The sequence below is a fragment of the Tiliqua scincoides genome, chromosome 4 (assembly GCF_035046505.1).
Source record: "Tiliqua scincoides isolate rTilSci1 chromosome 4, rTilSci1.hap2, whole genome shotgun sequence".
NCBI lineage: Eukaryota > Metazoa > Chordata > Lepidosauria > Squamata > Scincidae > Tiliqua > Tiliqua scincoides.
Window position 1 is genome coordinate 28,836,108 of NC_089824.1, and position 27,209 is coordinate 28,863,316.

General features: G+C 43.5%; 1 protein-coding gene across 3 annotated transcripts in view; it reads left to right on the plus strand.

Annotated features, from left to right (window-relative positions):
- Positions 1-13,213: 13,213 nt before the first annotated feature.
- The window catches only part of TRIQK (triple QxxK/R motif containing), a 59,501-nt gene continuing 45,505 nt past the window's right edge, over positions 13,214-27,209 (plus strand). For 2 of the 3 annotated variants that reach the window (XR_010794369.1, XM_066625552.1), the window contains exon 1: positions 13,232-13,273. The gene's annotated coding sequence lies outside the window, so the exon portion shown is untranslated. Of the gene's footprint in view, positions 13,274-27,209 lie in introns of all 3 variants that reach the window. The other variant, XM_066625553.1, reaches the window with a different exon arrangement.

The following is a 27,209-nucleotide window of genomic DNA, read 5'->3' on the forward strand; positions in this document are numbered from 1 at the left end:
GAGCTACTGGTCTAATCAGTTCACTTGTGAAAAGGAACTCCCACTTTCCACACTTATTTTGTCCAATGATAGATGCATAACTGGGTATTTATTTATTTTGTAGATTTATATCCTGCCTTTTCCATGCTGAAGCAAATTCCCAAGGTGGCTAACAAATTCCATGTTAAAAGGTACAATATGTAAAACAATACAGTCATAATAAGAAAATAAGGGGCAAAAGGTATAGCACTCTAAGATCAATCGGGCTAGATTCTTTACTTCTTCACTATTTATATTTTCACATACATTTATACTAACAAATCACACACTGGTTCAATAAGCTGTATCACGTGCCAAGGAGCAGCTCTGGTGTTGCTGCACAGCATTGTTGGACAGCTACTGGGGTTTTATCACCTGGTGCCTGCCCTGAATGCCCTACATTTTTTTTTTCCTGAGTCCTTTTGATTTCTCATAATCACTCATTTTCTTCTGCCTCAGAAGGTGGTAGGCTTTTCATCATTGCAAGTCTTTCAGCAGAGGCTCCAGAGCCATCTATCAGGGATATTGTCATTGTGGCAGCCTGCATTGGCAGAGGGTTGGACTTGATGACCTTATTGGCCCCTTCTAGCCAATTCTAGTGCTACTTTGGATTCATTATGGGACATTAAAATGCTGGCTGCCAGTTGCCTAGTGCTGAGTGAGAGAAGCACTCCTGATAGGTAAGTCTGCCAGAGCTCATTCACACAGGCAGGAGTAAATTAGAAGGCATTTTGTTGAGGGTCCCACTCCCTTACCAAAGGGTTGGATCTTTGATCTTGTCCTATTCTTCATAAGCAGCATTCTTCCTATTCCTATTCCTATTCTTCAAAGCAGCATATGTACACTTAAGGAGGCGCGACGGCTGAGTGGTTAAAGACACTGGATTGTCAGCTGGAAGGTCGACAGCCCAGGAATTCAAGACCCCGGTGCTGTGGAACAGGGTGAGCTCCTGTGACTTGCCTCGGCTTCTACCAACCTAGCAGTTCAAAAGCATATAAATGCAAGTAGATAACTAGGTACCACTTTGGTGGGAAGTTAACAGCGTTCTGTGCGCTTCAATGTTTAGTCATGCTGGTCACATGACCACAGATGTCTTTGGACAACGCTGGCTCCCTCAGCTTGGAGATGAGCACCACCCCCTAGAATCAGATATGACTGTGCAGGGGAAACTGTTACCTTTTATATGTACACTTATAGATGCCCACATTCCTTTACAGCAGCATCCTCCAAACCGTGGACCACTGCATCCTGGAAAAGCTGTTCTGTTGAGTTCTATTATACTTATTCCATGCTTAGGATTGCAGCCCAAGTCCCGATGTATGCAACATAACTTAAAAGAACTGTGACTTTTTCCATTGGTTGCAATGGAAATTAGTTAGTGCTAATTTCCATTGCATACAGTTTTATGCAGAAAATCTGGGTAATTTTGAATTTTGATGGATACTTATTGGCTAATACCTATAAAGTCATCCTCAACACATCTCTCTCCCACAACGCTCAGAGCAGGTTTGCAACTATTTTAAAAATATATGTGAATTTTGGTTGCTGTAAAGGAGCAAGCACCAAACCCTAGTCTGCGGGCCAGATCGGGTGTCCTGGAAAGGCCGGTGTGGCCTGAAGCTTTCCATTCTGTGGTGCAGCATGCTTTAGTCATGCCCAGACCCCCCCAATTCTAGTGCTGGCCAGCCGCTTCCATTTCCTATCACCCCAGATGTCTCTGCGCCCTGATTTCTCTCTGATCAGATGCAAAGAAAGGAGACTGCAGCGCAGAATGGAAAACTCCACACTGCATGAGAACTCAGTGTTTACACTTCTGAGTAAACATGCTTACGATTTCACAATGTATCCTGATTAACTTTCACCTGGATTTGAGCCAAATAAAAAGAAAAATCTATGATCAAATATTACATTTACAATCAAGGAAATACTTGGTGTGTCAGTTTAAAATACAGTGTTAGGACACAGCGTTAGACACACCTAACTGTTAATTCAGAGTTAGACACATCTAAGCTCATTGATTCCAATGGACTTAAACATGCCAAACAGGTTATTGAATTGGGACCTTAATATTTATAGCAAATAATAATGAATACTATATTATAACAAAAACAATGTGCAATATTATATTATATTTACTGGCAAAGAAATGCATTTAGGTGGATAGTTCCAACTGCATCACAAACCTCTTTACGTCAAAGTGATATGCACGTACAACATAGGTAATTTCCAATGGTGGGTGGCATTCTTAAGTCTTAAAATGGAAGGAACAGTAGGTACTGTGAAATGTGAACACTTCACATATCATGAGTAAAATCTACCCCACTTCTTTAAGAAATGTTGGAACGTTCAACATCCATGTTCTTAACAAGTAAATAACACATTCTTTGGTTACATTATGACCAGATTATATCTATTAGTTACTGCTGTGCACCATGTAAATCTCCAGATTCCCCTGAGATGAGAAAATCATTTCAGAGTTCAATAACTAACAATCAGCTATTGCTCTGGGCAATAATAAAGCTGAATGCAATTACGTAAAGTGAAGTTAGCAGTGTAACAAATGTAATACAGATTTCTCTCTCTCTCTCTCTCTCTCTCTCTCTCTCTCAAAATAAATGTAGCATCTCATCACACAGTTCTGCATAGTGGAATAGTGGCTTTTTAAAATGCATTGTTTGAACACTCTGAGGTTAGAAATATATGTGATTAAAAGTTACAGAAAGTTGCTTTTTATGATATCACTTGCATGATTAGCACTGGTGAATGAAAGACTATGGGCTATAAAACTGCAACAGTAAAAACATCCATTCTTGGAAAGTAGACATCTTTAAAAGCTTTACACTTCTGCCCGAAGCACCTTTCCTATTTATAAGGACAACAAAAATTATACTGTATTCACACTTATACACAACTAGGAAAAAAAAATACAGCTAGTGTCCAAAGCAGCGATTTTCAACCTTCTTCATCTCACGGCACACCGAAACGGCCCTAAAATTGTCAAGGCATACCATCAGTTTTTTGACAATTAACAAGATACACCACACTGCCGGCTGAGGACTCACATCCTCCAATGGCCCTACTAATAAATGACCCAGCTGCAAACTCCCTCGGCACACCTGTGGACCATTCATGGCACACCAATGTCCTGTGGCACACTGGTTGAAAATCACTGGTCCAAAGAATGACATAATAATTTCCACATGCCCAAAGGGATTTGGGGACTTGTATTTCTTAAGCAGAAGCCCTGCTCCCCAATCACAGCAAGCTGCTTTTGAAACTGAAACGAGTTGCTGCTACCTCTTGGGATATCACAGGTTTTTTTTCTAGGATTCAAAGAAAAAAGTAACAAAATCCTACTGGGTGTGTGGGTGGATGCATGTGTGTGGGGGGCATATGCATTTTTCTCCTATGCATTAGGGACAAGAATCATATTAAAACATAATTTAACACATTGCTGTGATCTGCCGTGTCTGCTGACTGGGCTCCTTCATGACTCCTTGGCTATAGGGTTTTCCTTTCAGGTGTTTTGCTGCCTTTTCTTCAGAAGCTGTGAGGGGGACATCAGTGGGCTGGTGGGCTCCTTGGGGAATCTTCTTGCTCTTCTGCTGCCTGTGGTGAGGTGTTCTCACCTCCCCCCTCCTCCTGCCACGACGTCCTTTGTTTCTCTTAGGGGTAAAGTGCTGCTGTTTAATCTGCTCCCCCCCCCCCTTTTGCAGGGCAAGCATTCATCATTGCTGGGACAAACTTCCTATCTCCCACTGTTTACTCTTAATGTATGAACTGGTAAATATAAATAAATATGAACGTATAAATATATGAACTTATATATAAATGATGGACGAATAAACCAGAAGATGATAGATCATCTGTAGTGATCTGGGCTATGTAACTACCACTTTAAATCAAGCCACACATTCATTTAGAAGTCATATTAATGTCAATCAAACATACTTGCAAATGTGTTCAGCTTTAGACTGCATCCTGAACATATTTGACTAAGGGCCCAATCCTATCCACCTTTCCAGTGCTCATGCAGCTGGGCCTATGGGGCATGTGCTGCATCCTGTGGTGGAAGGATAGTCACGGAGGCCTCCTCCAGGTAAGGAATATTTATTGGAGCTGCATTGTGGCTGCATCAGTGCTGGAAAGTTGGATAGGATTGGACCCAAAATTGTTAATGTTCAATAATAATTTTCTAGTCTGAAATTTCTCCACATAACTTCCATGCATTTCCTCTTTATCACAACTGATTTTAGTTATTTTGAAATAGGTTTCTTAAACAGAAGGATAATTTACCAGTAGAAGAAAAATTCTCCTTCAAATATTCTGAAAATGCATTTTAATTTATGCACACATTTTGGCTTCACATAAAGAATGCTCCAGAATATAGATTCTACACATAACCAGTCCTACTGCAGTTCTTGAGAAAACACATTTGTGCATTGGGGGTGGATTGACATTGATTTTAGGTTCAAGGAACAGATTCCAGAGATGCAGCCAAGCTAATCCGTTGAAACAAAAACAAAAATTAGTCTTGTGGCATCTTAAGGACCAACAAATGTATTGCATTTGTAGGCTCTGCTTTAATTTCAAAAGCGTTTTTTCAAATTGATTGGGATTCTAATTTTCATTTCCACTGACCATCCAGGTATCAGAAGTCATTTCCACTGACCATCCAGGAGTCATGCATGTACTTACTTGCATATAGTTAGAACAGGACTAAGATGCTGATATCATAGAGGTTGAAGCATTGATAATCCTAATGATCGGTGGCTACGATTTCTTAGCATTGTCATCCCTGATATCGGCATGTTGGCTTTATCTCCCGACAAGTGTGATATATGGATCGGGGTCAGCAAATCAATCAGTGAACCTCATCCCAATGTATTTCTCAGAACTAATGTGCTCAATCACCCCTGCAGCCTAGTACCTATAATATGGAGTTATTCCTGTGGCACTGGAACTGCATTTGTTCAAAAAGCACAAGACAGCCTCAAGCCACAGACTGAATCGACACAGAGTTGGTTCAACAAAAGCAATGTTTATCTCAGAGACCCTCCCTTCACATATTGGTTAACATGGAAAAACTGACAGGAATGTATTCAGTGTATGCACTTAATGAAAAAAGAAAACTGAATCTATGTTTAAGAAAAAATGTTCTGAAGAATGAGGTTGCACACAAGATTTTGTAACAGAGAACTAGCTATGATGTTATGGTGCAGAATATTATGTATATCTCACTTTTTTAGCCAAGATTGGCTCCCAGAGTGGCTGACAATTAAAATCCACAGATACATGCAATATTTTAAGGATACATGGGGGTGTCTATGGCAATCTCTTCTGGTCTGTGACAGCTGAAGACATAGTCCAGGTTCCAACTCCTTCCCTGAAGGAGGGAGCTGCTGCTACATATGGACTCAGGGTCTGGCTGAAGATAAAGTTGCCAATCCACAGAAGCAGCCCATCTGCTGCTCTGCAGAGCCTTCTGGCCCAGAGTGGTTGGTGATACAATCTAGGTCCAGGCTCTTTCCTCCAGAGACAGGAGGCAGAAGGAGTTGCATATGGAGTCAGGATCTGGCGGATAGTAAAGATGCAAATCCACAGAAGCAGCCCTTCCATTGATCTGCAATTCAGGGAGTTGGATGTATGAATCATGAGCTCAAATCCCTTTTCCACCATGTAGCTCACAGGGTGACATTGGGCAGATAAGTATCTTTCAGTCTAACCTACCACGTAATAAATGGTACATGCAAATATACTGCTCAGAGCTCTTTGCAGGAAAAATAGGATACTAATATAATGACATGTCTATCTCAAAGAGTTCACAATATAACAGTACTGTACCGTCAATTTTGCTGTTAGGTTACTTAACCGGTACAGATATTCTAAATGAATTTTAGAAATTGCAAATTAAACACAGAAACCAAGGATATTGAAATGTTATGTAATAATTAACATTGAAACTTGTTTTGTCAATTATTATCATAGCTATTGCTGAAAAGTTATTAGCTGTTATACAGAATAAACAGTCCAAAGCAAGCATGAAGGCATAGTGAAGGAATCTGCATACTAAACATCCCTGGAGTCTAGAAAGAAGGTTAAAGAAATTAAACTCTCAGACACACTTTCCTGGGAGTAACACAATGGGATTGAACACAATAGGATTTTATTTTGAGTAGATATGCACAGGATTGTGCTGTAACGTAATATTAATAATAATTGTTAGGTACACAAAGTAGGTACAGATCAAAAGATTAGGTGTCAAAGTGTCACGCTACAGCTTTTTTTTTAGTATGGCATGCATGCCATTTAAGAGTGTTTACTTAGCTTCAGATGAAGGAAATAACTTTGTTAGAATTTATGGGCTTTAATTAGGAATGAAATCTTTAATTGATTAAACAGTTAGAATTCTTATAAAATGGCACCTGCTGCACCATGTACCATCTACAAAACACAGTATGCTGTTTCTCCAAGACTATTGTTTTGTCATATGCTAATTTGATTAATTGACTAAGATTCCTTTAATCAGGTGACAGTTCTAGTTTTAAGAGTAAGTGAAGCACAAGGCATTCAGTCAGCAAGGGGCATAGCAGGGAACTAGGTGCATAGCCAGGTGCATAGCAGGGAAGATCAGTCCATGTTAGACCACTCAGAAGGTTGATCTTCATTTTGCTCTCAACACAAGATGATCACCAACTTCACTTTGTGAAGGGTAAAAGTAATTGCATGAATCTTATTGAGACTTTCATCACCTTGCTGTGTGTGGCATGGCCCCTGGCCAAACCTTTGCTAGACAATCTTTTCACTGACATTGCAAGGCTTTGAATCTGGTTGTAAAACACAATTTTGTAAGCACCAGCATGAAGAAAGATACAAAAGAAAAATAAATTAAACACATCTTCCAATGACACAAGTCTCATGAAGAATTAACTAGGATAAGCACTTATTCTATCTGGTACGCTGACGACCTGAAGAATACAGACAAAAATAATAATTAAAACATAGCTTCATGCTGGGATGAAACTTTCAAGAGTCTCAACTGTGTTGAGCTTATGATTTTTCTGTTTTTGTATTTGTGAGCATAATTATGTCCCCGAGGCAGCAGGAGCTAGTGCTTGTCATCTCCCATTTCCCCCTCCAAAAGAAGATTAATTTCTTTACATAGAAATCCAAAAGTTGACGCCAGAGCAATCATAATAAATGTAAACAAAACCTTTTATTTTTTTAAAATTGCAAAATGCATAATTTAATGGCACAGTCACATAAATAATGAAAACACCACATATACTTTAGACAATTAAGAGTAAAGCTGAAAGGTAACATTTAATGAAGTATTGACTCACTATGTCAACAAAATGATGGCAGACATCTGTATGGATGATAGCATTTAGCAAAATGCTATAAAATCAATAGGAAAAAAGTGGGGGTGGATGGGCAGGAGCAGACTTGATGGCTCAGAGTCTGGGTAATGGAATATGGAGTCTTTTGTCCTTAGCTCACCAATGAAAAGAAGCCTAGGTGACTGGACATGGCAACTTCCTGATGGCTGGTTGGATGACTATGCTCAATGACCTCATTTTCATATGACTTAAGGCAGACATCAGCATCAGACTTATGCCAGCATCATAAAATTAACATATGGTTCTCCAAATTATCCATAATCTTTAAAGATATATTAGCTTTTTTCAAACAATAATTGGACTAAATCAGAAGTGTCAAACTCATTTCATACACGGGGCTGAGTTGCATTCATGATGCTTGCAGAGAGCAGGCAGTGACATCATTAAGTAGAAAGTGACATCATTAAGCAGATGATGGCTAGAAAGATGCACTTTGATCTCACATAGAAACTCATTAGCTGCAAATGACTGAAGAGAAAAATGTGAAAATCGTCTTCATAATTTCAAGATATGAGAGAGATGACAATTTGAAAATATCATGGTGGGAGAGTCCAATAGAGCCCCCCCCAAGGGGGACAGATAAATGGCTTCTGGGGGGGGCACATCCGGCCCAGCCTTGGGCTAAATGAAAGCATGTAGGAGGAGTGAGATGAAATCACAACAGTAGGCCTGCCCTACTGTGATGAAAGAATTAAAAGTTTTAACAATTGTGGTTTCCTTTAAGGATTTTTCCCTCTGATTTTTCTCCAATGTCCAAGGGGCTTCAGACTCAAAATAGGGGCCAGACAATTGGAGGGCTGGAGAGGTGAGGCCAGAAGGAAGTATCTAGGCCAGACTCTCTCTCCCGCTGCATGCTAGAGACTGGGCAGAACAGTGAGAGCCTCTCTTGTAAGCCAAGTGAGCCTGCTGGGGAATAGAGTTGCAGGAAGTAGAGAAGGGACTAAAGAGAAGCTAGTCGCATTAGATTTTGTTTTGTTTGTTTGTTCTTCCTATCCAAAAGTTGGGAGCTGTTGTTCGCTCAGCTCAGGCTAAGCCAGGTGGGATCCAGGCTTTCAGCCTAGTCCAGCAGGGCCTGCACAATTCAGGAGACACCATTCTTGTTTATTTGCAAGAATTCAAGCTGTTCAGATTGTGGTTTTCCTCATCTGTAAATTAAACCTGTTTCTGAGATCAGTGAATACGTCAGTGCTATTGTGCAGGTATTTCTGGCAGAGTGAGAGCATTTCAACAACCCTGCATAGCATTCTTGGGGAGGGGTTTTGCCCAAGGAACCCTTTGGGGAACCAGAATCTCTTGGGCTGGTGGCAGTGGACTAGATCTACCAGGTCTGGTCCACCAAGCTGTACGTTAAATCAACTGGAAGAGTGGGAGACAGGAAGCGAGTGAGTGCTTGGCACTAGGCATCACTGCCCTGGATTAGTGGTGGTCGCTGGAAGTCTACCTGACACCTACCCATTGCACATTCATTCAGAGATCAGAACAGAGTCTATACGCACACAACTGTTCAACCTGAAGGGCTCTCTCAGTTCCATCATGAGCTCTGGGTCTGTTTGAACTTCCAATGAATATGTATAGGTTGTGGCAGTGTCTGCCACTATGGTCTTGCTCCCCTGCCCATGTGTTCACTCAGCTTTAATGATTTGACTGAAAAGGACTAGTAATGGAATAAGGCAATATCTGAAGCAGAGTAGCACATATTTTTAAAAATAACAAAGCATTTCTTGCCAATGGTAGAAAATAACACACGGGCAAAAAGGGGACTAGACCCCAAACAATTGCTCCTCTCACCCTTTCCTGTATCTGGCATTGATCTCTGGGGCCTATCTGTAATACAATGACAATACCTACTTTGCTTTGCTGAACTGAAAGTTGACCTGAAATCCTGTGCATTCTCTCAATTAAGGAACCATGATAGCAAACACTTTGGAGGAAAATTGGTTCATGGCCAATCATCAAAATAGAGTGGCGAATTCTTAAGCAATGGCAACTTGGCAGGACTAAAAGCAGTTTCCTGGAATAACAAATTGCCAAAACCCAAGTACAGATTACATCTTAAAGTTTTTTAGACTGTTTTAAAATGCTGCAGTAGAAGTTATTACAGTACTCTGTACCCTTTCCCCAAAAGCCCTCAGTGGGTGGTGTGGATTGCATAACAACAAGAAAAAAAAAACCCATCCCTCAGGCTACAACAGAGGTCAGTTTAGTTCAGCTGCTCTTTTAGAGTGCTTCCCAATGTGAATTCAGCATTCAGTTGTATGCAGAAGTTTTGTAACTTGCACATAGGTATGATGCACTTTTGTCCACAGCCTGGTGGAACATGAACATAACCATTAAACATGTAGGCTGGGCATGGTGTATCAGTCTAGCTTACAGTAAATCTATGTAGTCACAGACAAAAAGTAAAGTGAGATAGCTCCTGAGTGGTGCATAGTATGAAGGGCAGATATTCTTTGGAAACCTTAATAGAATTTGGTTTCATTCCTGTTCTTTAGGTGATGGTGCGTGTTGGGACAATTTGACCTTTTAGTCCCCAGACCTTTAAGCACTGGGTCCCACTTTTTAAAATGACAGTCTGTCGAGACCTACTTAACTTCCCAATACTTAAAAAAAACAAAACCCAGTTTCACCTTACTGGCTGCTCAAGCCTCCGTTTTTATCCTTTTTATCATGATGGGGGGACACTTTCTGGAGTGTTTGTTGCACTCCCCATTCATCAGATTGGGACCATTCTTGTGGCCTTGCATTCCCTTTACATTAAAAACTAGTCAGTTTGACTGACTACATTCCAGTAACTCTGAAACCAACTCTAATTTTAATCTGCCAAACTTCATAGTCCTGTTCTGTCCCACTTATTCATTCTTTTTAACATTCTTGCAGCCCATTCATAACTAAACACCCCCTCCACTGATACAGCCATGGCACTGGAATTCATGCAGCATCCTGTGGCTGAGGGCTATCTCGGAGGTCTCCTTCAATATGCTTTTCCCAATAGGAAAGAGCAGCAAATATTTATTATTGTAGGAAAAAGTGAAGGGTGCATTTGGGGACACTACTAGGGCCTGCTCCCTGCAGCTATGGAGAATCAAACCTGATTCTTTCGGTATAGCTCTGTTCTGAATCTGTTCTTTGGTCATGCTAGAATGTAATGGAATGTTTGGAACCAGCATTTATGTAAATAATTATAAATGGAACCTGTGCAAGAAATATAGAATAACATCAGTAAAGAAGTGGTAGAAGCACATGTCTGAAAAGGTGGTGGAAAATGAGGTCAAAACCTTGTGGGACTTCAGAATCCAGACAGATAAAAAAACTGGAATACAACACGCCAGATATAACTGTTGTTGAGAAAAAACAAGTGATGCTTATTGATAGGACCATTCCAGAAGATAATCAAATTGAGGAGAAACAATTGGAAAAGATCACAAAATACAATGACCTGGAAATAGAAATATAGTGCTTTTGGGGAAAGAAAACAACCATCACCCCTATTGTCATTGGTGTATTAGGTGCAATCCCCAAGCTCTTAAGAAATATCTAGCCAATATAGGCATTGACAAGATAACAGTGGAACAACTGCACTGCAATAAGCCACACTACTAGGAACATCAGAAATTATATGGTGATATCTCACCAGTTCTTAAACTTTTGGGTACTGTTCTAAACAATGAGCACCCAAAAATCCCAAATCCCAGTCCAAACATCTGGTGACACCACTATAACAGTAATAATTTGATTCTCAGCATTCTGCCACACATTCTGTACTATGTTTTCTATAAGACTAGATCAAAAAGGCCATGAGCTAGCTCCAACTCTGTTCTCAGCATGAGATCTCAGCCCTGGAACACACAGACAAAAGTGTATCTGGGCATGTGGTGATAGCCCTTCTGTTATCACACCTTCACCATATTTACAAAAAGTTTTTAATTGAGAGATGTGATTTTTAGACAGCCCCATAACATCTCTAGATGAAACGAAGCAATGGGGGAACCTGAAAGAAAGCAGGATGCTGTCACAGAACTTTTTGTTCCATTCTCACAGTAGTAGAACTCGAGTCCTTGGATGAGGGGTTAAGTTTCAAGACAGACAAAAGACTATTATTGTTGGTAACCTTCAGTCTCGAACGACTATGGTATTGCACTCTGAATGGTGGTTCTGGAACAGCATCTAGTGTGGCTGAAAAGGCCAATTCGGGAGTGACAATCCCTTCCACACTGGGAGCAAGTGCAGTCTGTCCCTGGTCTTTCTCCCTGGCTATGGGCCTTCTTTCTTTGCCTCTTTGCCTCAGTCTGTTGGCCAAGTGTCTCTTCAAACTGGGAAAGGCCATGCTGCACAGCCTGCCTCCAAGCGGGCCACTCAGAGGCCAGGGTTTCCCACTTGTTGAGGTCCACTCCTAAGGCCTTCAGATCCCTCTTGCAGATGTCCTTGTATCGCAGCTGTGGTCTACCTGTAGGGCGCTTTCCTTGCACGAGTTCTCCATAGAGGAGATCCTTTGGGATCTGGCCATTATCCATTCTCACGACATGACCGAGCCAACGCAGGCGTCTCTGTTTCAGCAGTGCATACATGCTAGGGATTCCAGCACGTTCCAGGACTGTGTTGTTTGGAACTTTGTCCTGCCAGGTGATGCCGAGAATGTGTCGGAGGCAGCGCATGTGGAAAGCGTTCAGTTTCCTCTCCTGTTGTGAGCGAAGTCGAGTCCTTGGATGAGGGGTTAAGTTTCAATACAGACAAAAGACTGGACTTTTGCAAATGCAAATATGTTTGTAAGTTTGTAGTAAATGTAATTTAGGGCACAATCCTAACCAGGTCTACACAGAAGTAAGTCCTATTTTGTTCAATGGGGCTTACTCTCAGGAAAGTGTGCTTAGGATTGCAGCCTATGCAGTTTGCTGTGGCAAGAAGTGGCAGTGGTCAAGGGCTTCAAAGCAGACTTACTGCACGATCCTATGCATGTCTACTCTGAAGTAAGCCCCATTGGGATAAGTTGGGCTTACTCCCAGGAAAGTGTGCCTAGGATTGAAGCATTAGCCAAATTCAAGGAGGCTTGGTCTACATCAGTGTTTCTCAAGGTTTGTCCTCCGCCATACAATGACATGGTTGCCAGTTACTTCTGGGCTGGGAGTCCCGACAATCACCAGTAAGAGGCTGAGGGCTTTTTGGAGGGAGGAAAAGCATGCCTTGGAGCTCTGCCGACTGAGCTGAGCGTCCTAATGCTGTTTGTTGTGTCGTGTACCTAGTCTCACTGCCGGGTGGCAGGAGTCCTGCAAGTACCACCAGATGCTACCTTAAGTGCCACTAGTGGTGCCCGTACCACCTTTGAGTCACACTGGTCTACATACGACAAGGTGGCCTACCTTGTTGTGCGGATGGGGGAAGTAACCTCTGTGTCCAGAGGCATCATACATCTGGCCACCAATGGCTGGAGAAGCAACAGGTGGTGGTGGGGGGCGATTGCCCCAACAACTTGTTTGAAGGCTTGGAGCCCCATCCTATGCATGTCTCCTCAGAAGTAAGTCCCACTATAGTCTATGCGACTTAGTCCCAGGAAAGTGTGGAGAGTGCAGCCTGTGAGCCCCATCCTATGCATGTCTACTCAGAAGTAAGTCCCACTGTAGTCTATGGCACTTACTCCCAGGAAAGTGTGGCTGGGATCGAAGCCTTCTGCCGCTGGAGACTGCGCTGAACTGCTCAGGGCTTGCTGTGTGTTTAACATGCACGCGAGTGCTCAACAGCCCCGTCCTCCCGCGGGCTGCGCGGCACTGCGCGGAGAGGCGGGCCGTCCCCCACAAGGGGCGTCTCTTGAGCCCCGTCGAGGAAGGCGAGGCGGAGCTGACACGCATCGCTCAGCCCAGTAGGTATGCGGGCGCTACCCGGTGTGGGGGAGGGGTGGAGAGAGAGAGGAGGCGACCGCCACTGCCCCGCTCCCCTCAGCCCACCCCGCCCCCACCTAGCCGCAGGGCGGGGCTCAGGCCAACGATCCAAACCGTCACCTAAAACGGACGGAGCGATCCCCTCCCCCACTGCACACTCCTCCTTGAACACCTTCTCCCTTTTCATTGGTCAGATTCGAAGCCCTCTGTCCCGCGATTGGCTGGGGCGTGCTGTCGATCAAAGCACGTCAAGCCCCGCCTCTGTGAGTCCCCCCTCACGAGGGAGGGCGTGGAATTAGTGTACAACATAGCTGGGGTGGTTGTGCTGCTTGAGGTTAGGGGTGTCGATGATTGGAACTACCATTGGGGGTGTGTGAATAGTAATCTTTCACAGCCCCTGAGGGAGGGAGTTAAGGCTGCAGGCCTACCCACACTTACCTGGGAGTAAGCTCCACTGACTACAATGGGACTTACTTCTGAGTAGGCACACCTGCAGGGTCCTCAGTTAATGAGCCTTTCACTTTCCCTCAGTCACACTCTTCACATGGCTGTTGTGCAATAGTAGTGCCTCCTTGGACTCCTGCAACAGGTCCTTCGGCCTGGCAGAGCGGGCATGTGGTCCCAAGGCTCAGGGCCACTTTCAGGTGTTGTGAGGGCAACGTCCCCTTGTTATGGTCTCCATCCTCCTCAGCCCCCTTTCTTTGGTGAGATCAATTCATAGGGAGCAGGTGCTCCTTGCAGGGCTGGCGCTGCTTGCTACAGGGCCAATGGTGGAGTGCCTTCCCTTACTTGCCTTTGCTCTTGGTGGCACAACAGTTAGGGCTGCTTGCTCTCTCTGATGCTCTCCCTCTGGCGAGTGCAGTGAGGTACCTGGTGTCACAAATGACATGCAGCAATTGTAGGGTGTGCCCTGCTGCTTGCCTCTGCTTTCTGTATTTCCTGATGTCATGGAGTCCTGATTCAAGCTGCCCAGAGTGAGGGGCTGTAACTCAGTGGCAAGGTATATGCATTTCAGGCACAAGGTCCCAGGCTTGCTTGCTTGCTTGTTTATTTTCCACATTTTTATGCCACCCTTTCTTCAAGGAGCTCAGTACATTTCCTCCTTTTTGTCCACAACAGCCCTGTGAGGTAGGTCAGGCTGAGAGATAGTGACTGACCCAAGGCCACCCAGAAAGCTCCATGACAGCAGGGATTTGAACCTGAATCTTCCAGGTTTAAGTCCAACACTACAGCTGCTACACTTCCCAACCTCTGGCATCTCTAGCAAGGACTGGGAACCCTTTTTGTGAAATGCTAGAGCAGGGGTCTCCAAACTCCAGCCCGGGGGTCAGATGCGGCCCGTGGCCAGCCTCTTGTTCCCTGAAAGCCTCTGGTCCACTTGGCCGAACATGACTGGAACTGTGCTCTGGTTGCGTCTGGAGGGTTGCATCTGGTCTGAAGGGCCAGAGAGGTTGAATGAATGAGCCCATTTATTCATTTATTCGCTCATCTAAGTTCCATCTCTGATTTATTTATATTCATTTTGTTTTTAAATTTTTTTCCTCGTCCCTCAACACCATGCCATATAGCTGATGTGGCCCTCTGGCCAAAAGGTTTGGAGACCCCTGTGTTAGAGAGATGCTGGCAGTTGCACTTTCATACTGATCTAAATAGACCAATGTTTGGTGTGAGGTAGCTTTTGTATGTTCAGAGAAAGTGTTAACAGGTGAGCATGCAGAGGCAGCAGCCTGCCATCTCCCATTATCACCTGCCTTCCCTGGGTGACAGTAAGGTTAGAATTGGCTAACTCTAGCTGTTGTAGTGCCTGGAGGAAGCAAAAGTACTGCTGCCTCCACTTGCACTGAGTAATGCAGCAGCAAGGCATTGAACTGTTGCATTGCCCAAAGAGGCTACCTGCTTTCATCTACCTTTTCTCCTTCCGAGTAGTGCAGTATACTGCTGCCATGCTGACCAGAGAAACTACTTGTAACCACTGCAGTTGTACGAATGGGAACTTTTTGCCAGGGGGAAACAGCAGCTAAAGGTGTGGGGGTAAGGTCTTTACTTACAGCATAGGTCAAAGAATGAAGGATATACACTATAAGACAGGAATGATGAATTTGATAGGGGCTAGAGCAGCGGTTTTCAAACTCTCAGGGAGAGTTTGAGCTGCTCTAAGTTCCTACGGGGGCGGGGGGAAGATCCCCAGGATCGTGCCGCTCAGGGGGGCTGCAGGGGCTTGGCTGCATGTACCTGAGCCTCCTGCAGCCTCCCGGGGGTGCGGGGAGCCCTGCGCAACCTCCTGCTACAGAAGGTTGCACAGGGCTCCCTGCACCCCAGGAGGCTCAGGTAAGTGGACTCAAGTCCCTGCAGCCCCCCTGAGCAGCGTGATCTTGGGGATTTCGCCGCTGCCTCCTCCCTGGCTCCGGGCTGTCCAAGCCCCTTAACAGGCCAGGGCCCACAGCCTGGGGTGTCATGATGCCCCAGTTTGAAAAGCCCTGGGCTAGAGATTTATAGACCAGAGTGGAAATTTCTAAGAGGAGCCTATATCCACCTTTTCTTCCTCCAAATGTGGACATGTATGTGCACCCACCCAATTTGTTTATTTTAAGAAACATTGTGTTTGCCCATACCAAAAAAAGAAATCAGCCTGGCAGGTATGAATGCTGGTTTATTTGATCTTGTTCTAGTTCATTCAACCCTATTTCAAATACATGTTGCCTACGTGGAACCTTCTGAGATAAAACCACAGAAAACTCAGGTCTGTACCTTTGGATAAAAAAATGAGCAGGGCAAACCAAAAACTATTATGTATAAACAATATGTTTAATATTTTGTACAAATGTGAAGTCCAACTCTTCAGTAACAGAGTAATTTTTGTGTTTTGATGTATTATATTCATGAGAATGTATGTTACTAAAATAATTTAGAATGAAACTTCAGTGATTTATATTATGAGTTGGTGAACGTTCATTCAAACAAACATACTATACACATTTTTGTTAGGAATGTCAAATCATGCCAAATCAGAAAACGTTTTTAGATTGTTGTCCCTTTGGCACAAGGACTTGTGCAATTTGAACAGCAACATCTGCAGTTCTTGAAGGAAAATGGGGGGGGGGGTACGTAGTGTGTATGTAGTATGTAGCGCTGACTGGGACAAAGCCCTGCACTGGTATGCTCAATTCATTCCCTACTGACACATTGGGCTCTGTACCTACTACTGATACAGAAGGTTTGGTTTAGCCTGGCCAGATGGCCTTCCTGATGGCTGTTGGCTTTGGGCATTGTCCTAGCTGGCCAACTCTGGACACCACCTTTGGGTCTGTGTACTGTATACTGTATAACAGTGTTTCTCAAACTGTGGGTTGGGACCCACGTGAGCCAATTTCAGGTGGGTCCCCATTCATTTCACTATTTTATTTTTAATATATTAGACTTGATGCTACTATGGGTATGTGACTGTATTTGGGGAGATCTGTACTTTCCACAGGCTACAATGTACGTATATGCAATGAAAATAAATGGGACTTACTCCTGGGTAAGTGTGGGTAGGATTGCAGCCTAGAATTGTTAAAAATTTTCCTGCTTGATGATGTCATTTCCGGTCATGACATCATTTCATGTGGGTTCTGACAGATTCTCATTCTAAAAAGTGGGTCCCAGTGCTAAAAGTTTGAGAACCACTGCTGTATAACCATAGAATGCATGATACATTTTTTTAAGTTATTTGTGATGGAAATGAGGTCGGTGTCCAGGCATGGATTCTGTTACCAAACATTTCATACAGTGTTTTGGCTGTTACTTATTTGTCTTTGCAAAAGATCTTTGCAAACTTACTTGGGAGCTCTAGCCATTTTTCAACATTAGCAGTAAATTTAGTGCTTATGATCAAATGATAACATTATCTTCCACAAGGAAGAGGGATGGCATGAAAGTGAAGAAGCACTGCTCAAAACTGTATCGATTCATTTCAGCTCTGAGCTGCAGGATTTTCCGTTTCACTCCTGAGGCTCTTAAAAGCTAAACATTCCAAGCTGTATGTTCGCTTTCAGATGTGGGGCAGGAACATTTAATCATTAACTTTTACTGTTCTAACTGTAACAGAATTTAAATAAATGCTTTTGTAATTTTCAGTACAGTGTTTTAGACAGGAGTCTGGCAGCGGTATTTTGTGGTGTTGTTTGACTCCAGATTTTATAAGGCCACAATCCTATCCACACTTACGTGGGAGTAAACCCCGTTGACTATAATGGGACTTACTTTTGAGTAGCATAGGATTGGAATCAAAGTAAGAAATGTAATATGAAAAAGTCCTGCTTGCCTATGTTGTACAGTGTCTTGATGGTACTATATCTGGCTTGCATACTTTTCTTGAGCAACAGACTTTGGTGCTTTCATAACAGGAGAGGATTCTTGCACACTCAGGGTGCAATCCTAGCCTGTTGGGCCTCACTGTCATTCCATGTGAACTGAGGGCTTAAACAAACATGACATGGACAGATATCCTGAATTATTTTTTTTTTAAGTAAAGGAGCTGAGTAGGGGGGAAACTGATTTTGATTGGAACAGTGGTGCTGGAGAGGAGTTGTTTAACCCTTGCCCTCTGTGCACCCCAAAACTGTTATTAGGCCTACTGGGAATAAAGATGGACATGATACCAGTACCTGTCTTTTCCTCCCAGGGAGGCAAATAGCTTTGAGGTGTGTGTGTGTGACAGTGATTGGGAAAATGGCAGAGAGAGGAAGAGTTAAGCATCTCTTCCTTTCCATAACTGTACATTGGGAAATCCAGTGATGGATCTTGCTTTTATGTGTTTTGAATTGGAGAACATAACCCAGAATGCACCCAGTAACTTGTAGAAAAAAAGCTTGTAATGATGTTATCCATCCATAATCCATCATTTATCCATCATTTCCAGTTGCTTGATATGCTTCTGGAGAATCCTGGGTTTCCCTGTAACCATTTTTAAAACTATGGTGCATAATAATGATAATAATACTACTGGTATTGATACACTGACTTTTTTGGTCATTGGAGTACTCCTCTGACTTTTTCAAGGTGGTTTACATGGGCAGGCTCTCTCTAAACCCAAGAGGTTTAAGCAAAAGGTGTCTTCCACCCAACACACCCATATTGCACTTCCAGGAGGATCTGGCTCACCCTCTTCTTCCCTTTTTGTCAAAAGTTACACATAGCCACCTCTTGGTTGGCAGACACCTGTAGTTCAAATGGGAGCCCTTTCACGAATGGGCTGAGAGGCATGGCTGTAGCCACTGCAGCTTTAGCAACTGTCAGGGCAGCTTGCTGCTGTTCCTTGAATTGCTGCTTGCTGCTACTTCTTGAATTGTGCCTTCTTTCTAGTCACCCTGTAAATGTGTTGGAGTATCTGGGCCAAGTGGGGAATATGCTGCTTCCAGAATCTCATTAGTCCTACTATTCTTTGAGCTTCCTTCTTTGAAGAAGGAGGAGGCAAGGTTGCTATCACGTTTAATACTTTCTCGGGGCCCTGACCACACTACCCTTAGGAATTGAATCCACTTCCGGTTTAATCACGCTTGCAACTTTCACTGTTTAGAAGCCGTGGGGAGCCCTGCAAGCACTCCGCGGGGCTCCCCACACCCCCTGGACCCTGGGAGCATGTATGTTTTGTTAAAAAATAGCATCCCCACCCCCTGCAGGGGCACAATCCCGGGGATCGCTTTGCTCTCCCTGCCCCCGCAAAGTCTTACCCCAGGAGTAAATCTCCCGGGAAGTTTGAGAACCGCTGCCCTAATGCATTTCTCCTCCCAGAGCTGCACAGGATGGGAGTTGAAAACTGGGGGGACGGGATAGGGACCTTGGGTCAGGAAAAGGATTAAGTGCCTGATTTCAGCACCCACTTTCACCCTCCCAAAAGATGCTTTTCCAGCAAAATAAGAATTGTCAGGTAACAATTTTCATTACACATGTTTGCAGGAAACATTGTATGGCCTTTGAATTAAAGGGTTGCCTTTTGATATATCACTCTGGAGTACAAAATAATGTGCCTGTACAGTAGTTAGGTTTAGCAGATCACTGTTTTAGTGAGGAGACACTCCTGAACAGTTGTGCCCAGATTAAAGGGCATGTGTTGTTTTCTGTAGGATAGTGATGTTTTGGAATCAGAGAGAATCCTTTTTTAAAAAGCACATCTGGCAGCCTGGTCTGTTTTGAGTAGCAAATCCATCAGTCTTGACTTGACGAACTGCCATAAAACTGTCATGAACGAAAAAAAATTCTAGGAACTCATGTATGGGCACACCTTCAGCACACCATCTCCCTGTACAGTGACATCTCTAACACATGACAACCAGCAGGCACATCCATTTACTAGAAATATCTCTCCCTACTCTTGCAACTGTCTCTGATCTGCACACTCAACGTGAAAACCAGTAATCTATAGCAGTGGTTCTCAAACTCTCTGGGAGTTCGAGAATCGCTGGTAAGTTTTGGCGGGGGTGAGAACTGGGAGGGGGGATGTGCCCTGACTGTCCCACAGTGATTGTGGCGCTGGAGAGACCCAGGAGCTTGTCTCCCTATCTGGGGGGGGGGTCTGCGGAGTCTCCCCAAAGCTTACTATCACTCCAATCTGCAGGTTTTCTGGTTTTTGCATGACTTTAAGTACCACTGGGCTCTGTACATGAACTGCTGTGACTGAAATGTGATTTACTCATGCAATAGAATGAATGAAAATGAGGTGGTAGATTTGTTAGGTGGAGAATGGACTGTATAACTTCAGAGTACAGGTGTTGAGGATACAACGTTTGAATGATCTCTTCTCCCGTCCTCCCCGCAATTTGAAAACTATCACACTAGGAGAGGACCATGTTAGTACCTGTCGCACTTATATATTTGAAAGAGATTTTTTTTGAATATGAGGGAATGCTTAAAATGGAATCTCCCAACCTACAATCTGGAATGTTAAAGTCCACTCTGCTGCTTCATGTTACCTCCTTGTCATTCTGCTGCGCCTGTAGACCAGACCTGTGGGAAGTGGTGAGTTTTTTAGTACTCATCTCACCAAGCAATCCATGCTTTGGGTAACTGTCTTCCCAAGTGCTTAGAGCTACTGTGTGAGATGTTCAGTGGCAGGCATTTGTTACAGACATCATGCAGACAGGTAGTTGTGTATTTCTATCCATTCCCTGTTAAAGAAGGAATCTGGTTCATTTTGCCAAGACTTTTTTTAAAAGTCAAAGTTTATTGTGACATTTTGCCAACATGCCAATATAAACTGAAAGCATCAATAGTACCCACCCCTCTCCCTCTTATGAGTCATATTCCAACAATGTAAATGAAATGATAAGGGAAACAGAAAGAGAATAAGAAAGAAGGAATTGAGAGAAGGCAAGCTGCATGGAATGCAAAGAACCAGAAGTTAGTAGAGTGTTAAAAAGCCTTTTTCGTAACAATTGTGCATGCAATACACCACTTTCTTTATAAAGAAATGCCTGTGTAATCCATTTCTAAATCTTGGCAGCTTCTATGGCCTATAGTCTGCAACTCTGTAAAAACAATTATTGTAACAAAAGTGTTTTAGAAGCCCTAGCTGGTTTTGAGAATGTGAGATCTATGACCTTTATCACTGGGACTTTCATTTAAATTCTTTCCTTCTGCATCAAAGGAAATAAATGCAAAAGGTGTGTGTATTAAGGATCAAAGAGGGAATTAAACCATTCCCATATCTTGTTTGCTGTTGATATCCTTAATCACTAGGGCAGAAGAAATAATTACCTCTAGAAGCTTTTAACTGTATATGTGGAAGAGGACTGAATTTTTGCATTGTGTAGCAGCAGCAGATGCCTAAGCTCTGCCAGTTTAGCTTTTAATATTATTTCCAATGGCATAGCTTCTGTATTTCTGCTCAGGCTTTTACATAATATGATCATCCTGCTGAATCTGCTGTCACCTGGCATTTATTTCACCAAAGCTGGTCACACATATACCATGCCATTAACTCTGAGGGGAGGAGGTGCAAACAGAAGGTGTGATTTTTATTCCTCCAAAGTAGTTTAAGTTGCAAGTCAAGGCTTCAGCATCAAAGCATTGTCCTAAGGAAAAGGGGACCAAAACAGTGGCCGTTTTTAGAAACTGTGGGACTCTGCCCACAGTGAAGAAAGTTACTCGTAGCAGAAAACAGGAATGTTCAGCTTTCTTTTAAACAAGAAAAGTAAGTTCCCTGACCCTTTTACATACAGAGATTTAAAATACAGGTGCAGCCTATTTATCCGTGTTTGTTCTGTTCCATGACTCGGTGTGATTAACAAAAAATGTGTTGTGCTAAATTCTATACAGTTACGAAAAACACTGCAACCTGACACTTCCGGATGGAAGGAAACTAAGGCAGCTGTTATCAATCCCCTCTCCTTCTCTCTGTACTCAGCCCCCATCCCTATTGCCAGCTGTCCCGCTGAGCTTTTAAGAGTCCAACCCTTTTAAGAGTCCAACCCATTCCAGTCAATGGGCTTACTCCCAGGAATGTGTGGAGAGGATTGTAGGCTAAATTGCATGCTTTACTAACCTGCACCATCTGGGGGGGGGGGGTTGCTTGTGTTGTTGATTGCCTGCACCATGGGGGGGGAATTTGGCAAACACGCCCTGGGTTTTTTAAAGCAATCCCCTCTGTTGGTACCACACCTGCCCCTGTTTGTGTGTGAGTGAGAGAGCGAGAGCAAGCAAGAGTGAGAGAGTGAGCTCCACCTTGCTGCATGTGTTCTGGCTACAAAGATTTTCACTCCCCTTCCCCTCTTCAGCCTCTTTGCTGGCTCAGGGGCTCCAGGAATGTTACTGTTCCTTGCAAGGGGAACCTCTTTCAGGGCTCCAGGGCTGTTTCTCTGCCTGGGCGAGGTGGACCCTTTTTGCAGTGTTTTGGGCTGCCTGGAAACGGAGTGAGACGCCAGCGCAGGGCAAAGGAGGCAAAGGTGTGTGTGACTTTCAGTACCCCCACCCCATTTGTTGAGACAAATCCGCAGATAAAAAATCCATGTATAAATAGGCTGCACCTGTATATACATACATTTTAACCAATTGCTCTGTATGAAACGTGCCCATTCCGGCCTCCATCTTTTCTCGACAACAATTCTACTAAGATGAGTGACAAGTAGCTGACAGTTATTTAAACAAAAAGTTTATTTATTCAAATTTTGTCATACATTTATTAACTTTTAATGTAAACTTTTTTATCACTGAGGTGTTCATTGCTTTACACAGACTTAGAACGAGTATGTCAGTGTGTCTTTAGGCCCATCACCAGAACATGTCTGACTGTTTTCCTAACAGTTTTGCTATCAGCTATGCCACAGCAAATGTTTAGAATCATGGCAACAGGCTATGTGACATGCTGCAACAACCTTTGCTTTCACAAGAAGCAACTTGCTAGATCACACCAAAGGTCAATCTAGCAAAGCATCCCTCAGGGGGCAACTAGATGCTTCTTGGAAACAGGACATGAAGACAAAAGCCATCTCCTACTCTTGATCCACATCAACTGGTGTTCAGTTGTTAGCAAACCTTATTTTGAATGTTACCGATGGAGACAGGCTCAGCACAACCCTGGTTATGACCTTGAATGCTAGTATGGTAGTTGATATTATCCATTAGGGCTGCAGTTCTCAAACTCTAAGGGAGTTTGAGGACCATAGTAAGTGCTTGCATGGGAGCAGGGAAAGCAGTGAGGGGGGGAAGGATTGCATCGCTAAGGGGGCTGCAGGGACTGGCATTTACTTACCAGTTCCTGCTGCAGCCTTCCAGGGGTGTGGGGAGCCCTGTGCGACTGTCCGCAGGGTTCCCCAGCCTTTGGAAAGTGAAAGCGGAGCAATTGCGCCCCATCTCCGCAAAACTGGAAGTGGAGTGCGATTGTTTCGCTTTCACTTTTTGAAGGTTGGGGAGCCTTGTGGAGGGTTGCACAGGGCTCCCCGCAGCCCCGGGAGGCTGCAGCAGGGACTGGTAAGTAAATACCAGTCCCTACAGCCCTCTTAGCGATACGATCCTGGGAATTGCTGCCTCCCCCTGCCCCCACCCCTTAAGGGGATAGAGTCCAGGACCCTCAGGCTGGGGCATTGTGATGCCCCAGTTTGAGAAGCCCGGCATTAGGAGCACATTTGCAGGTGTGACAAGTTGTAGGATTGAGCTGAAAAGGGCTGTAAATGACCACTTTCCTTCATTCTACCCTACTTCAAGGGGTGCTTGAGCTGATCAAGTGGCATCATCCCTGTTCACATGTATTCAGGGTCACTGGAGAAAGGGTAGATGCTGCTGCTGCTAAATAATTAATGAATGCATCAATCACATTTAATTTTAGCAGAAAAAACCTTAAATTTTGTCATCAATGTGCAAGCTCTCTCTGTGTGTGTGTGTGTGTGTGTGTGTAATCTGCTTATTTTAGGTGTCACTAAGACTGGTTTTCAAACTTGCCAGGAGTTTGAAAAGCTCAGTAAGTCCTTGTGGGGACCGGGGAGAGGTAGCGGGCGCAAGGGGAAGGTAGCGACGTGATCCCCGGGATCGTTCTGTTCGGGGGGGGGGGGCTGCAGGGACTGGGATGCACTTGCAAGTCCCTGCAGCATTGTCCTGGCAGTGCAGGGAGCCCTGCGCGAGCGCCTGCATGGCTCCCCAGCTGGTTCAAAGTGAAAGTAGAGCGATCATGCTCCACTTCTGGTTTTGAACCAGCTGGGAGACCCTGCAGGCACTTGCGTAGGGCTCCCCGCACCCCCAGGACGATGCTGCAAGGACTGCTGAGTGCATCCCAGTCCTTGCAGCCCCCTTGTGTGGCGTGATCTTGGGAATTGTGTTGCTGCCTCCTCCCTGTCTGCCCCTGCCCCTTAAGGGGGGAGAGGCCAGGGCCTTCAGGCTGAAAATCTCTGCACTAAGGGATCAGTCCAGTATGTACTTACCTGGGAGTAAGTTCCATTGAGTTCAGTGGAGCTTACTTCTGAGTAGACATACCTAGGGTTGCACTGTTAAGAACATGTTTATTGATAACAGACTCGCCTCCTATATCTATGGATCCCATATTCATGGTTTCCTTTATCCACAGTTCTCAGATCCCCCCCTCCCCTGCACGCACATCACTCATAAGAACAGAAGAAGAGCTCCACTGTATCAGGCCAAAGGGGGCCCATTTAGTCCAGCTTCCTGTATCTCATAGTGGCCTACCAGATGTCTCGGGGAGACCTGCATCCTAGTGCCACTCCCTTGCATCTGGCAAATTCTGACTCACCTCTTCATTGGAAAATTCTTTGCAAAAGAAAGCTTTTTGGAAAAGGAAGCAGGCTTTCTAGACTTGACTTGCAAGAATCTAGTCTTGCAGCTGTTAAAAGAATGCTAGGTGACAAAATAGGAAGCAGAGGAAACAGACAGTGAGAATGCAACTCAGCCTCCTGTTAGCATTCTCGCTGTTGTCTCCTCTAGCGTTTGCAAATGAAGAGAGTTGAGTCATGAGCACAATGGGAGAATTTGAGTAGGGTTTGCTACTATCTGCAGTTTTGGGTATCTGCGGTAGCAGTAGGAACAGACAGGTGTTCCCTGCAGATACAGGGGGATGCCACGTATGTTCATTTTATGCAGAATTTCTATTTCCTAAGTCTGATTAAATCATTATTCAAATAATTAACTGCTCTGAAAAGGTTAGTTGTTTTCATTCGCAATCACTGGGTTATTTACAAAGACATCATATACCTGTTTCTCATAGCCAGCTGTGTATAATTTTTTTTATTTAAACCAAAGCACTGACCAAGCACTGAACAAGAATGGGATCTACCAAATGTTGGTGCTGTGAGGCTTATGTGAGATATCTGAAGAATTCCAGTGAATGGCATTCACGTCATAGTAGTACATACTGAATAAGTTTCCAAGGTTGCTATCTATCATTGATATGGTTTATAACTTTATACATATTTATTCTGAAACAAGTTCCACTGTGTCCAATGGCCCTGATTGGTGAACTGACATTTTTTCCTCATATTTAACCAAAGTCTATCTTTCTGTAGTTTAATTAAATTTCTACTTCTGTTCCATAGGATAAGGGCCCAATCCTATCCAATTCTCCAGTGCCGGTGCTGCTGTGCCTATGGTGTATGCACTGCTTCCTGTGCTGGGGAGGCAGTCACAGAGGCCTCCTCAAGGTATGGGAGCATTTGTTCCCTATCCTCAAGCTGCACTGAGGTTGCACCAATGCTGGAAGCTTAGATAGGATTGGGCCCTAAGTTGTTATTCCCTTTTTCCTGTCTGTACTATCTACAGAAACCTGGAGGTATGCCATTTCCCTTGAATATGCAAGGTTAAATAGAAGTACAAGTTTGCAATTACATCTGTTGGACTACTGCCTGAAAACTTAGCCCATTGGACTAACCACAAATTCATAATTTCTTTTCTGTGTAGTGAAGAACTACCTTTCAAGATATCATTATTTCTACTATCAAAAATACTTGGAATTAATATTTAAGTATTTTCTGCAATTGAAGAACCAAAATATCCAGTTTAATGTTTATGAAATTTTTGTATGCCAATACATATTGTGGAAGTCCCTTTGGACTTTATTATTCTTATTAATCATTTATATGGGACCATAAATGTACAAAGCACAGTGCTATGTAGTTTATAGCTCTTATATTGATTTTTATTATTTTAGTCATTCACAATATGTTTCTTTTTATTAATGAAAGAAATTGTGTGATCCCTGAGATAGTGAGAATAAGGTAATAAAGTCCCTCAAAATGTAAAAATAATGGGTATTTCATGAATCGTGAGCTCAGTTATATTCTCTTAGAGGCTATATAAATTAAGTAACTTTTCTAAAGTAACTTGAGATCCGTCCTTACATTTTAATGCTGAATGCTGAAGAACAATTCCACCTTTCAAAACTAAAAGATCTCATTGTGTTACATCATTCTGGATGCACTTCCACCATTTGTACTTGACTGGACATTGTGCAATCCTAACCCCTTATGTCAGTGCTTTCCAGCACAGCTTTCCAGTGCTTTCCAGCACTGACATAAGGGCAGTGCAGCTCCAAGGTAAGGGAACAAACATTCCCTTACTTTGAGGAGGCCTCCGTGAGTAACACCCAACTGCAAGATGCAGCATCCGTCCAATTGGCACCACTATGCCAGTGCTGGAAAGCACTGACATAAGGGGTTAGGATTGTGCCCTAAGGATTTTCTGGAGTTTATCCAAGGCTAGTGGGATTAGAAAGACTGTAAAATCAGGGGTATAATCTTAAAAGGCATAGTGGGGCTGAACACTAAACAGTAGCTCAGGTGGTTACAGGGCTTATCAAATAACGTAAGGGTTTTCTTAAACTACCAGTGGAGTTTAACTAAGAATTAAACCCTATCATGTGATGAAGAAAACAGTTACTGCTTCTGTTTGGATGTAATTCTAAGCCATGGTTTAGCACTGTGAGAAGGATACTTCAAACTTGTGCACTCTTTCCTTTTACCTCCCTTCTCCCTCATGTAGCAGTTAGAAACATTTTTTCCAGTTTTAACAGTAAATCACAGTTTGCTGATTTGTATGAACCCCACAACTATGGTTTGTTTGCATGCGAGTTTGGCTTTCAAACCATAGTTTTTCTTCTGATTGGCGGGCAAATGATATTTTGCACAAATCATAGTTTGCTGGATTTGGATGAAATGCAAACTATGGTTTGCTGATAAATTGGGAACACTACTGCATAGTGTTTTTGCATAGCAAATCACCACTGCATAGAAGAGAAGAACTGTGCAGTGTTACCAATTGGGATTTTTAGAGACCTCCTGCCGTCAGCGCACTTGGAGGAAATCTGTTGCACATGCAGGGAACAAGTGCAGTTTCCGATGGTACAGCTCAGTAGTTTGGTATATAAGGAAGAGAAAGTTGAGGTTGAAAATGCAATAGCAAAGACATTATTGTGTGAATAATAATAGAATTGCAGGGAAGGGAAGGG